Here is a 14071-nt window from a genome sequence, read left to right on the forward strand (position 1 = left end):
AATTTCGCATGACTACTCGTAACCGATAAGGCCATCATAAAATTTATGGAAGTTGAACATGTAAAATTTCAATTTTTTTTCTGATTTGTGAAATATCAGTTGATGCTGATATGTCAATCGTATATTGGCCTTTGATATTTGTTACTGTAGAATGTGGTTCATCTTTACAATCTTCAATGTTGGCGTGAGTCGGAGAGATATAGTTTTTGTTCGTCCATGTGTCGACTAAAAACCCTTCAAGGTCATTATGGAAATATATGGTATACAGCTATTCTGGCTCATCATTTGTGTTGATTCCTTCATTGAGCAATCGGACTATTCTGAGATCAAATATTCGTCATCCTCGGAATCGAGCGTGGTGTCTCTGGTGTTTTTGTTTTGACATTCTTGTTCTGGTTCATCATCGGAGTCGAATTCTCTGTCTATTTGTTTTTGTTCGTGGTTGTTTAGATGTATTTTAGGAACTTGAATTCGCATGGATATGTCCTAGTCATTTGGTGAACGGTTCTTGAATTTACCTGATGGGGTCTTATCTGGCTGTTTAACGTAAAAGTGTGATTGAATACAACTTCAATCTTCTTTAATCTACTCCCACGTTGTAAGGTAACCGGAAACTATCAAGATTGCTTCTCCCGTAATTCTGTTTTTTGAACTGCGGGCTATTTGTCCATAATATATACTTTTTTTTCCTCCTCGACAAGTTGTAGTGTTTGTTCGGTGACTTGCACCCAGGCTAAGACTTCCTTCTTATTACCGCCAAAATTAGGAATATTCCTGATCGTTGTAGTGTATCGCTGAAGAATGGGTCATGTGTCATGGATCTCTTTGCTCTTCAAAAAATTTATCGTTTATATTAGTTGAGCTTGGTTTTCGATCAGTCGTTTGAAATGTTCGATCAGCTCTTGCGTGTCAATTTTTTCTACCATAATTCTGTTTATGTCAAACTTTGCACCAATTTTTGGAATTTTATTTTTTTAATATCACTGGCATTAATTACCAGTGATGTGCTCTGGAATTGGTTTTTGTAAATTTTAAACTTCTAGATACATGGAGTTCAGTTAATAATAATATACCCTCACTTTTTGCCTGAAGGTTACTTTCAGCAGGGAGTCTGGTCGTAGAGTGCGTAGCGACTATGGAATGAGGCTCCAAATGGCGTGATCGATCCTTTCTGGTATCCCCGAATTCGGCATTTGCTGCTGGGATATCAGTATCTTCCGTATTCCTCGTCGAACGTAGAATCGTACCACTTTTCTTGATGATAAAAATGTTCTTAGATACGAACTACTTTATTATGGGGCGCCTTTTCAAAATCTACCCTGTACAAGAATGGGCAGAACTTTATCTCGAATATCTCTTGATGTACTTAACCCAACAACATATTTTTTTCTACAAGCTCTCGGAAGTATGATCAGGAATTTGTGATTAAATTTTCAACAGCGTGAGATAACCATACCTAACTAAAAAACAACGTTTTCCAAAGGTTTTGGAAATAATGAGGAAAATTCATCACGCTTGCTTGCACCCGAACGACGGTTTTGAGGTAGTCAGGCACACATCAGTTTCGATTATCTAGTGAACGAGTATAAAAGGTAAACTTTGATCGAAAATCATTCATTGCTTCTAGTGCTTCAGAAGGGATTAGATGTCGAGATGAGATTCTCCCACCAACATTAGTAATAACAAAACAAGTAAAAAGTATAACCTCAAAAATACAGGTCGCAGAGCCAGTTTCCCTTCAAAGAAGATCGATTGCATCCTGCTGCTGGTCTTTGCATTGGAGAAAAATACAACGAAAAATGGACAAGAATGAGAAACATTACGCAAAATTAATCCTTCTAATGGCTCCAAATGTTACTTAAAAAACTATAAAGATTCCTTCTTTGCACATCGAAAAATAATACCATAAGTGTAATCCAAACCTAGGATAATTTGATAAGTTTTGTTCATCTTTCGCAGTACAAAATTCACAACTGTGTAATATTTTAGAGAATTACACATTTTGGCCCTTCTGGATGCCAGAAATTAATCAAGTACAGCCTTTTGAAAGTTTCTTTCACTAAAATATTCAAATCCGAAATAAAATAATCGACATCAATAATAGTATACCTAAAGAATTATGCAAAATTTCACTTCGCTATACAGTATACGGCCCAATTTTCAACCAGTTGTACATTGTAGTAGTACTTTATGCTGATTTACTATATAAAATGCATAGCACCGACTCAGAAACCATTCATTTTGAATTTGACTGTCGTTGTCAATGTGTTAATTATGGCACGATCGAGGCATCTTCTAGCGAAATAAAATGCTTGCTACTGCAACCGGAAGAAGCACGAGACTCTTACGGAACACATATCAGTATCGCACCCACGGACAACAGGTCAGCCTGGAAATAGATGACGGAAGTCAGCGGTATCCATCGGAAATCGAACTCAACTCTCCATCACGAACGCCTTTATGAAAGATATTTTTCAGAATCACCATTATTATATCACAAAGTTATACTGGTTATGTTCTAATATTTAATTGTGTGTTAGAATTTTTAATGTTACTAGTCTGTACTTTAGTTTAGATGTATCGATTAAAATTTTAGTAGTGAAAAGCGGAAAGCTTGCACAATGCACACAATCGACCAACTAATTGATATTCGTAAGTATAAAGAAGAGTGTGAGTTTTATTCGTATTCAAGACATCCGGTTATGTCGCTGACATTACACACCCACCTTTTTCTACTTCGATTTAACCATTTCACTTCTAACTGAGCCAAATATGCCGTCTTCTAAATTTTCCATATGTAACAAAATGAAGTATGATCAAAACCCATTCAAGATAACATAAGGTGAAAAACCTTTAGAAATTCAGTTTTCGCAATGACTGAGCGGAAATATATATTGCAGAAGCCAAGTGAAAGAAAAACTAACAGAAAAGATGAATTTTTGGAAAAAGACACGCTCAGATATAGGACTCGAATCTGCGTTCTTATGCATTCCATGCACGGAACGACCGAAATTAGCTCTGTGCCTAATTCGTATTACTGTTTTTGAATTAGTTGATTTTAACAACAAAATTTCCAAAATAACTATGAAATTAGTTAAAATTGAGAATTTACTTTGCTGGAAAAAACTTTTACTTTTAGAGAATTTGTTTAGTTGGCGAATATCCTGGACAAAAACCAGCAATATTACAATCCAACACGAAATTCTCATTGACAACTAATTTGTTATTAAAATCAGAAAATTTGTTTCTATTTATCTATCACCATCATTATTCAAGTACAGCACAAAGAACACAAAACTGAAATTGGTTTAATTAACAAGTTTATTAGCCAAAAACCCATGAGAAGTGTCAAAGCAAAACAATCCATTAAAAAGCTAAAAAGGACAGTCTTGTTGAAACTGCTTGCAAATTGTTTTGATGTTTTTCGCATGTGTTACGATGTATCCATATATAAATTTCTGATTCGATTTGTAAAAATGACGAAAAACCCTTAGTGGAAAGTTTATTCAGAATTTGTGCGCATTTGAAGCGATTGTGCGAAATAATGTTTTTACGCGGAATAGTGAAGTGAGTTTCGAATGTTGCACTCTAATTGTAAAGGGTGATTTTTTAAGAGCTTGAGAACTTTTTTAAACAATAAAACGCATAAAATTTGCAAAATCTCATCGGTTCTTTATTTTAAACGTTAGATTGGTACATGACATTTACTTTTTGAAGATAATTTCATTTAAATGTTGACCGCGGCTGCGTCTTAGGTGGTCCATTCGGAAAGTCCAATTTTGGGCAACTTTTTCGAGCATTTCGGCCGGAATAGCCCGAATTTCTTCGGAAATGTTGTCTTCCAAAGCTGGAATAGTTACTGGCTTATTTCTGTAGACTTTAGACTTGACGTAGCCCCACAAGAAATAGTCTAAAGGCGTCAAATCGCATGATCTTGGTGGCCAACTTACCGGTCCATTTCTTGAGATGAATTGTTCTCCGAAGTTTTCCCTCAAAATGGCCATAGAATCGCGAGCTGTGTGGCATGTAGCGCCATCTTGTTGAAACCACATGTCAACCAAGTTCAGTTCTTCCATTTTTGGCAACAAAAAGTTTGTTAGCATCGAACGATAGCGATCGCCATTCACTGTAACGTTGCGTTCAACAGCATCTTTGAAAAAATACGGTCCAATGATTCCACCAGCGTACAAACCACACCAAACAGTGCATTTTTCGGGATGCATGGGCAGTTCTTGAACGGCTTCTGGTTGCTCTTCACTCCAAATGCGGCAATTTTGCTTATTTACGTAGCCATTCAACCAGAAATGAGCCTCATCGCTGAACAAAATTTGTCGATAAAAATGCGGATTTTCCGAATGGACCACCTAAGACGCAGCCGCTGTCAACATTTAAATGAAATTATCTTCAAAAAGTAAATGTCATGTACCAATCTAACGTTTAAAATAAAGAACCGATGAGATTTTGCAAATTTTATGCGTTTTATTGTTTAAAAAAGTTCTCAAGCTCTTAAAAAATCACCCTTTATATGTCAAATGATGTTTTTTGTATCTTCCAATTTTCCGGGCAACGCCGTCCGGTGTACTACTTGTATTCGGTTTTTGTTTTCCGAGTGCTCAAAGTTTTCAGTAAGAGAGACGATTTCGTGAAGTCGATTGAAGAAAACAGCGATTTAGAAGTAAAATTTTCAAAAAGAAGTTTATGTTTCGCTTATGTCTTTTGCTCCAATACAACATCGTATTTATACCTGCCAATAGAGAAAAATATTTTTCGGTAGTAGTGTGCCATTTAGTGGCTAGTAGTCATTACGGTGTTAACGTTTTTTTCGATGACAGTGCGCCACATAGCTGCAAATTGCAGAAGCCAATTCAACCATTTATGTTGGTTGAAAACAACGTTTTATTTCTCTAATTCAACTAAAAAATTAGTTGAATGGAAATGAAGTGTGCCTTAGCTAAGAAATGACAGCACGTTGAATTGGTGAATTCAACTAAAAAAATAGCCATTTCAACAAATATTTTATTATTATTAAGGGAATCAGAAATAAAAAATCAAAATTAGCAAAAGTAAGATTTTATTAGTTGTCTCAAAAAATAACTAACTAAAATCAAAAAATCAACTAATTTTTTCGCCAAAATGCTGATTTCGGCCTTTCCGTGTGCATACGCGCTACCATTTCGCCACTCTGATTTTGCTTTAGCCACTCTAAAACTCGAAACAGACATAGAAGCAACGTACATCGAACATGGTCTACATCCTGGCCGTCACCCGACCGATACCTTACATCCAAACATCTTCTCTGTCCATCAAACACTAGTCCTCTCGCTTTATACCTATTTCTCCGATCAAGCATTGAGTAGGAGAGTGTATTTATAATCGCTTGTCACCTTCTTTTAATGGTGCCAGTCGCTGGCTGGACATCATCAGCGACAGACCCCTATGAAGGTTGTATTGATTGTCTGCCCTTTCCTACCAGAAGCAGATTGTTACGGAAAATCAAACCGCAATTGTTTTTAACGATTTATTAATTTTAGTTTGACGTAAAGCCGCCATGACTAAATTCAGTTTTTGCAATGACTGAGCGGAAATATATATTGGAGAAGCCAAGTGAAAAAAAACTAACAGAAAAAATGAATTTTTGAAATAAGATACGCTCAGAGACAGGACTCGAACCTGCGTTCTTATGCATTCCGTGCATACGCGCTACCATTTCGCCACTCTGATCTTGATTTAGCCACTCTAATGCTTATGACAGACATGTGATATCGGTATCACTGTACACCATGAAATCACATGTCTGTCACCCTGAATCACTATGGTATCACGCGAGCATCATGATACATCATGGTGATTTCCGTACTACGGTCATTCATCGTTGTACTGCGCAAAATCACATTACTGTTTACTGCTATCAGCGCCATTGGCGAGCGATGGTGAACTCATGAAACAATATTTCCTTCTTCTGAGCATCAAATAATAAACAACCATCGTCATATTTTGAAAAAAATCTCGGTAAAATGCTAACAAGCAGCATAAAACTTATATACTTTGTATCATATTTTCAAAAAGCAGTCAAACCAAGAAATATTCATTAATTTGGTGAAGTTTTGAAATACAAATAAGGAAAACAATTTATTCATATTTGTACAAAAAATCAGCACTATTGAGTAATTGTTTTCTATTCAATAACAAGTAAGATTATTGTTGAAATGGATTTAGAAACATAATGATTCATTTTTGAAAGCACATTTTGTACGATAAATATCCAATACATGAATAAACCAATTGTGTAATAAACCTGTTTATTGATGACCTATCGAAATTCCATTTATAACATTGGTCCCCTATATTCACTTCTGGAAACTCTAAATCTTCTTATTACTTCGTCTTGTGTCATCGGGTTGAATGCCGTTCGATGGAAAGAAAACTGGTTTTTAAATTGTTTAGAAAGAGTCTTATTTTGGGTATGAATAGAGAGAACAGTGAATCATGTCTTTCAGTGTGAGTAAATTGAAGCAGAACACGTACCAAGTTACATATTCAATTTAAGAAATACTTGTAATAGTTTTCAGTGTTACTTCATAAATATAGCATAACAATTTTAAACTTCTCAAAACCCTAATAAAACCATTATCAGATTATATTCCAGTGTAGTAGACCGTTTTTCATAAGATTTCTGAAGCACTTTGCTATTATATAATAGCATCAAACCTATGTCAAATCTATTTCGGAATGATTTAAAATTCAAGAAGGTTTTAAATCAGTTTTATGATAAACATAATCCTTTTTAAAGCTTGCTTCATTTAGAATTGGAACAAACTTTTGCTCATATTGTGGCGCTCCTGGTGGACGGATTTGGAAGCTCTTGGCGCCCACGTGTCGGGAATTTTGTCAGCTTCACGTATGATTTTTGACATTCTGAAAATCGAATGTACTTTGTAAACAATCAACATGGAAGCCGAAAGAAGGAAAAAAATTGTGCACAGTTATTTGGAAAATCCATTGTGGTCTGCATCTAGGCTAGCTAAACAGCTGAAATTGCCCAGAAATACCGTATGGCGCGTTATCAAACGGTATAAGAAAACATTGACGACGATTCGGAAGTCTCAAGACGATTAAGAGGAATCCTAATCTGTCGGACCGTGATTTGGCCAGAAAATTCGGTGCTGCCCATAGTACCGTGAGGAGAACTCGACTTCGAGAAGGAATCAAGTCGTATCGAGCTAGCAAACAGCCAAATCGGACCATGAAACAGAATAGTGTGGTCAAAATTCGTGCTCGGAAACTATATGACCACGTGCTGACCAAGTTCAACGGGTGTCTTCTGATGGACGATGAAACCTGTGTCAAGGCTGACTTCGGTCAAATCCCAGGTCAAAAATTTTACTTGGCAACGGCTCGGGGGGATGTTCCAGCCAAATTTAAATTTGTTTTTGCCGACAAATTTGCAAGAAAATTTATGATTTGGCCGGGCATTTGCAGCTGCGGCAAAAAAACGAAAGTTTTCGTTACAAATAAGACAATGACATCGGAACTATACCAAAAAGAGTGTCTCCAAAAACGAATTTTGCCGTTCATTCGATCCCACGACCATCCTGTAATGTTTTGGCCAGATTTGGCAAGCTGTCATTACAGCAAAGCCGTTTAAGAATGGTATGCAGAGAAAGTGGTCCAGTTTGTTCCGAAAAACCTTAACCCACTCAACTGCCCCAGTTCCGCCCTATTGAGAAATACTAGGCAATCATGAAGAGGAGACTCAAGGCAAAGTGAAACGTTGTCAAAAACATCAATCATATGACGACCTGGTGGAATAAGATAGCTAAAACGATGGTCGAAGAAGGTGTGCGCCGCCTACTGAGCCGTGTTACAGGGAAAATTCGAGAATCCCTTCAAAACCGTGACGAATAATTTTATCCGTATTTTTTCTTAAAAGTATGAAGAAAACGCTACATTTGTATAAAAAAAGATCTAGAATACAATAATAAATAACTGAAATACATGCAATTGTCTTTGTTCCAATTCTATTTGAAGCAAGCTTTATGAAAATTTCGTGATGAATAAACTGTTACGTTGACAGAATTTTTCTGAAATATGTGTGTGCCATGCCGTTTCTGATGGTTACATACTAATAATATCTTAGATTTATTTACTATTTTGAGACTCAATCTCAATAGTTTATGAGCTCTTATTTTTATCGTGAATATGCATGTGAAAAAGGAATTATGACTGAACACCTTGAAATTTATGCGGATTTAGCAAAAGTCGGTAAGATTTACAAACAAAATTTAGTGATTCATCACCATTTTGGTAGAAATCAGCGTCGTTGCAAAAAAATAGTGTTCGTGTTCCGAAAATTAGTTCTAAAAGCCTTTCATATTTCCTCCATTCTATGTTTATATTTGTTTTTTTTTTATCAGTGAATGTTACGGTAGCACATCAAAATTATGAAAATCTAATTTTCTCTAATGCTAATTACATTTAAACAATGAAGGAAAAAATTCTGTGTCCCAGAACAAAGGTGTCAAAAACGTACCTTAAAATCATAAAATTTGATATGAGTGATACTGTCATCTAATGAACAATCACACACAAATCGTTTAATAGCTAAGACAGAGCGACAAGATTATATCTGTCATAAATAAGTTGCTAGTAATAATCTTCAAACCACATAAATTTTTGGTTTCTATATTATCGATCATCGGAGCTGGGAAATTAAGCTAAATTTTGAGTTTTTTCGTTTCACAGTACATTCATTCTGTGCGCAAAACATGTCTGTCACCTCATCGTTGTACGCGTACAACGTTGTACAGAAATCATTGTACGGAAATCACATGTCTGTCAGCGGTATAAAACTCGAAACAGACATAGTAGCAACGTACATGAACTACATCCTTGCCGTCACCCGACCGATACCTTACATCCAAACATCTTCTCTGTCCATCAAACACTAGTCCTCTCGCTTTATACCTATTTCTCCGATCAAGCATTGAGTAGGAGAGTGTACATAACATAAGAAATAAGATTTATCAGCAATAGATTAGAAGAACAAAACATTACCTTATTAACAACGGACCAAGAAAGAACCAACTATGAGAGTTTGCAGCGAAACGAAAGCAAACGCATCCATATTCCATCACTGAAAGTATCGTTGTCTGATACAATTTTATTAGATCTCCCGGACGAGCACCCCACCAAGATCCTGTTATTGTTCGAAGAAAATTTACTCCTTGTTGGCATTTTGTTATCAGATACCTAATGTGTCCTCCCCACGTGCATTTGGAATCAAACAACACCGCGAGGTATTTGAAAGTCAAAACCTGTTGGATCATTCTTCCCATCATATGAAGCTGAAGTTGAGCGGGATCATGCTTTCTTGAAAAGACGACCAGCTCTGTTTTCTCCGCAGAGAATTCAAGACCCAGATGAACAGCCCAAACGGACAATTTATCTAAGATATCTTGCAATGGTTTTTGCTGATCAATAGCTTTGGGTCCAGTTACTGAAACCACGCCATCATCTGCCAATTGTCTTAGTGTACATGGGGTTACGAGACAGCTGTCAATGTCGTTTACATAGAAATTATACAGGAGCGGACTGAGGCATGAGCCTTGCGGGAGACCCATGTAGCTAATTCTGATTGTTGCCAAATCGCCATGTGAAAAATACATGCACTTCTCTGACAAAAGGTTGTGCAAATAATTATTTATAACCGCTGGAAGTCCACGTTGATGGAGCTTGTCTGAAACAATTTTTTGATGCAGGACAACATTGTAATGGGTCTTTATGAGTTGTGATTAGAAGCTGGTTTCTCCGGCTTTTGAATGGCGATAACTTTCACTTGCCTCCAGTCAGGTGGAGCAATATTTTGCTCAAGAAACTTGTTGAACAATTCCAACAAACGTCTTTTTGCGAGGTCGGGCAGATTCTTCATCAAGTTGAATTTAATTCTTTCCAACCAATTATTGTTACAAGACATGAGTGCCATGGAAAATTCCATCATTGAAATCAATGGTATCATTGTTTGAAGAAGACTCCCTAATAATGCTATGCGTTTGAACAGTATCTGGACAAACTTTTCTCGCAAAATTAAATACCCATCGGTACGACTATTCCTCACTCTCATTTCCTACGTTACGATTCCTTATTCGTCTGGCCGTATTCCAAAGAGTGCTCATTGAGGTTTCTCTTGACAAACATTTCACAAAATGTCTCCAATGGCTGCATTTCATGACTTGAAGTATGTTCTTGTACTTGGTTTCTAAAACCAAGAATTTATCAAAATTCTGAGGAGTTCCTCCTCCTCGTTTTAAAAACGTCTTGAAAGCATTTTGTTTTGCGTGTTTAGCATCTGAGCACTATTTGTCCCACCAAAAGTTTGGAGGCCTTCTGTTAGACGATGGACCAAGAAATCGTTTGGTTTGTGCTTGTTCAGCGGCCCCCAGAATCGAACAAACGAGGAAGTCATATTCTTCAAGTGGGGGGAGTTCTTCCGTTGAATTTAGGATACTTGACATATTACTTTGGAATTTAATCCAGTCAATATTTTTCGTCAAATTATAGAGAATATTAACTGAATTACAAATTCCTTTGTTACTGCTAATTGAGATGATGATTGGTAAATGATCGCTACCGTGCAAATCAGGAAATACTTTCCAGATGCAATCTAGTCGAATTGAAATCGATCAAAGAGATAAATCTAATGCACTTGGACGTGCAGGGGGCCTTGGAATCCATGTCATGCTACCCATGTTCAATGCTGTCATGTTGAAATTATCGCAAATATTATATATTAAAGATGATCTGCTATCTTTGTTAACGGACCCCACATCATTCCGTGCGAATTGAAATCTCCTAAAATCAAACGGGGAGCAGGAAGGGCTTCAACAATTTCATTAAGCTGTCACTGTCCAACTTGAGCTCTGTGGAACGGAGTTTGTCTTTTCTTGCGCTAGTTCCAGGGCTGGTTTGTGAATTTGACAAACCAGGAGGCACAGTTTTTGATTATAAATTTGGCTTTTAAGATTTAACACGGGGATCTTTTTTGAAGGTGTAATTTTAGGTGTCTTTTTTGGTATTTTGTGGTTTGTTAATCTCCTCTTAACAGACCCTTGAGGAGTGACAAACGAGGTATCTTCACTATTTCCGTCAGAGTCAGATTCCTCTGGTTCCGCAAGATTTGAAAAACCGTTTACGGATTCCAAATGTGGGACATAAATGATCGTTTTGAACATTTCTTCATATGTGCGCTTAGGCCGTGCTTTTAAAGAAAGCTTCGTTTTATCCTTACGCAACTTAAATGCAGCGCATACTGAAAGATCATCACTCTCCCCACAATAAACACATTTTTCAATATCTTTATCGCAAAGATTATCCTTATGAGGCCCTTGACATTTTATACATTTCGACTTATTACTACAGTAAGTAGCTGTGTGGCTAAAATTTTTGCAGTTTGTGCTATTTTTGGTATGAAAAGCCGAACAGGAAGACGAACTCTATCGATGTGAACATGGCTAGGCAAGGCGGATCCAACGAATGTTACTCGATACTAATCTGAAGGTCGATAAGTTCTGTTACCTTCTTCGAAAGATGCTGAGTACAATTGCTTGCACTCGAGTATCCTTACTCCCACAAGCATAGAGTTTTTGAAACGTCCAACTCCATGCTCAAGCAATTCTTTAACCAAAAGACTCACTTCGGTGATAACACCGTCTATTTCAACGTCTTTCAAAGGAATATATACGCGATATTCGCGGGTAAATAATTCACAAACTACAATCTCGTTAGCCTGCTTTAAGGAATCGACTACAACGCGGATCTTGTCTTCATGGACTCTTACTATCTCTTTGGTAGCGGGAAATCGTGATGTCAATTTTTTAGATATATAAAATAAATTTAATGCCGAAAATAGACTATCCATGGGCCCGCAGAAGTTTCATTGTTAAACTTCGTTCTCTGCGAGTTAGGAACCGTTAAATTTTCGCTTTGTGGCAGAGATGGATCTCCTGAATTCTCATCCATTAGATCATCCATTACATGAATATGTTTGAATAATTGATCTCAACAGAATGATATAAACGAGAATATACTTTGAAGTTAAATAAAATATAATTATAGATCTACCTGTTAGTCGCTTTCTGCTTTCCACAGGTACTCGGCATAAAGCTTGCTCCAACTATTTTAAATTTGCTGTCTTCCATCTCCGTTGCTCTGCCGTCGTGGTCTTCGCTGAGCTTGGTCTGTACGCTACCTGTACCTGGTCTTAGATACAGCGTTGTAGCTCTTGCTGACGATTAAGTGTGATGCTTCTTGTGTAGCACCACACGATAATGCTTCGTTTTGTCCACCGCAACCGGTACTGTACACCATACGAACTGATACCTGGTGGTTGTCTCTGCAGCTTTGCGCTGATGCGCCCTAGCACCTCTGTCGCCCCGAATATTGGCTGTACACCAGCCTTTGCTGCATTTGCAATTGGCGCAGGCGGGTTTTGTTTACCTGCAGCTAAAGTTGCCTTGACTCGGTGATAGCCGTTAACTCACAAGCCAGTAACACAACCTGTCTGCTTGAACGCTTTTTACTGAATGTCTTTTTTTCAATTGATGAACTTCATCATGAGTCTTCCAAATGAAAATAAAACAGCATAACTGACTTTGTTATTATATTGTTATCATAAGTTTCAACTGTTTTCATTTGTTAAATATCTCAAAATAACACAAATTTTTATACATATCAACTGTTGATATACTTGTGTTATGATTATGTTATGTGTGCGAATCTGACCGGGTATAACAAAAAGTGATTTATTATTATTTAGAAAGGTTTTTACAGACGCCTCATTTGTTTATAAATTCTATGAATAAGCCTTTATATATTCATGGTAAATTACTGAGCTGGTATCTAATATCCGATGCTGTATATTGCCGTTGCCGCTGGTGAACTTTATAACAATTTTTGCCGGTTGTTTACAAAGTTGAAATATGTTAACGGTGAGCGCGTTTCGTTAACTTCTCCTTCCTCTATTTCGGCACGTCTCGGGCCGATACTGGTTTTTCCGAATTTGGTGTTGGTGGTTGTTCGTCTTTGTTGAATAGCTTACTCTGTCCAATGAACTTAATCAAACAGATGAGTGATATTTACCTTGAAATGATACTAAATATGGACAGGTCCAAATGCAATAGACTCTAGACACTTCAATTTATGTCTGCTAAGTATTTGAAAATTGTGCAGCTTCTCTATTGTAACACTGATTTCCAAAGACTTCTCTTTTATCTTGAATCCTGAGAACAGTATAATGATTGCGGGTTTTTTTGTGTGCAACTCGAGGCTGCTATAGTTTTTGTCGTTCATAAAGACGGAGCAATTTGTATAAGGTGTATAAGAAAAGTTTCAGAGATATTGCGATTCGTCAGGTTGCAATCGGATATCAAATCAGCCATGGTAACATTTTTGATTACAATGTCAATGGTTTTATTTCGGTGTTGGTTGCTGATTCGATGAATGAATCTTTTCCGGACCGTCCTCTCAGTATATTAGAGTAACAGTCATCTTTGACTAGCAGATTTTGGAGTTGCAGGGTAGCTCGCTTTCGATTCTTGGCCTGGGGTAATAAGAAAATATAAGTTTTTTTACTAATGATAACTGTGCGGGTTGGTAATTTTAAAACTTTTCCAGCGATGGGTATGAAGAGTATGATGGTAAAGCTGCCAGGTATGACTTGGGGTACCAAGATAAAAAAGTCTATTTTTGATGATTGGTGAACAGCTTGCAGGTCTAGATACTCGTAGGCTGGGCTCGTAGTTAACAAGGCTCATTTGCTCATTTGCTTTAGCTTAACGTGACCGGTTGTCTCGTTGTTATAGGAGAAGAAGGGATGCCGTACTTAGGGGGAGGCATAGTTAGTAAAGGAATGTGAGGAGGGTGGGATTTACAAAATATTGATTTTTAATTAAGATTCATCATTCGTTTGTGTCACAAATTTATTAGAGTTTTCTGGATCTTCACGTTCTTCAGATTGTAACGAGAGAGATTATTCTAGGCTGGGATGGTTTGTTGGTGTGCACTGACGTTGATGTGA

The 14071-nt window shown here is 37.1% G+C and overlaps 1 protein-coding gene across 2 annotated transcripts in view; it reads right to left on the reverse strand.

Annotated features, from left to right (window-relative positions):
- LOC131427598 (potassium/sodium hyperpolarization-activated cyclic nucleotide-gated channel 2) overlaps window positions 1-14071 on the reverse strand; it is a 1904453-nt gene that overhangs the window by 1843911 nt on the left and 46471 nt on the right. The gene's annotated exons all lie outside the window — the stretch shown is intronic.

The sequence above is a fragment of the Malaya genurostris genome, chromosome 2 (assembly GCF_030247185.1).
Source record: "Malaya genurostris strain Urasoe2022 chromosome 2, Malgen_1.1, whole genome shotgun sequence".
Classification (NCBI taxonomy): domain Eukaryota; kingdom Metazoa; phylum Arthropoda; class Insecta; order Diptera; family Culicidae; genus Malaya; species Malaya genurostris.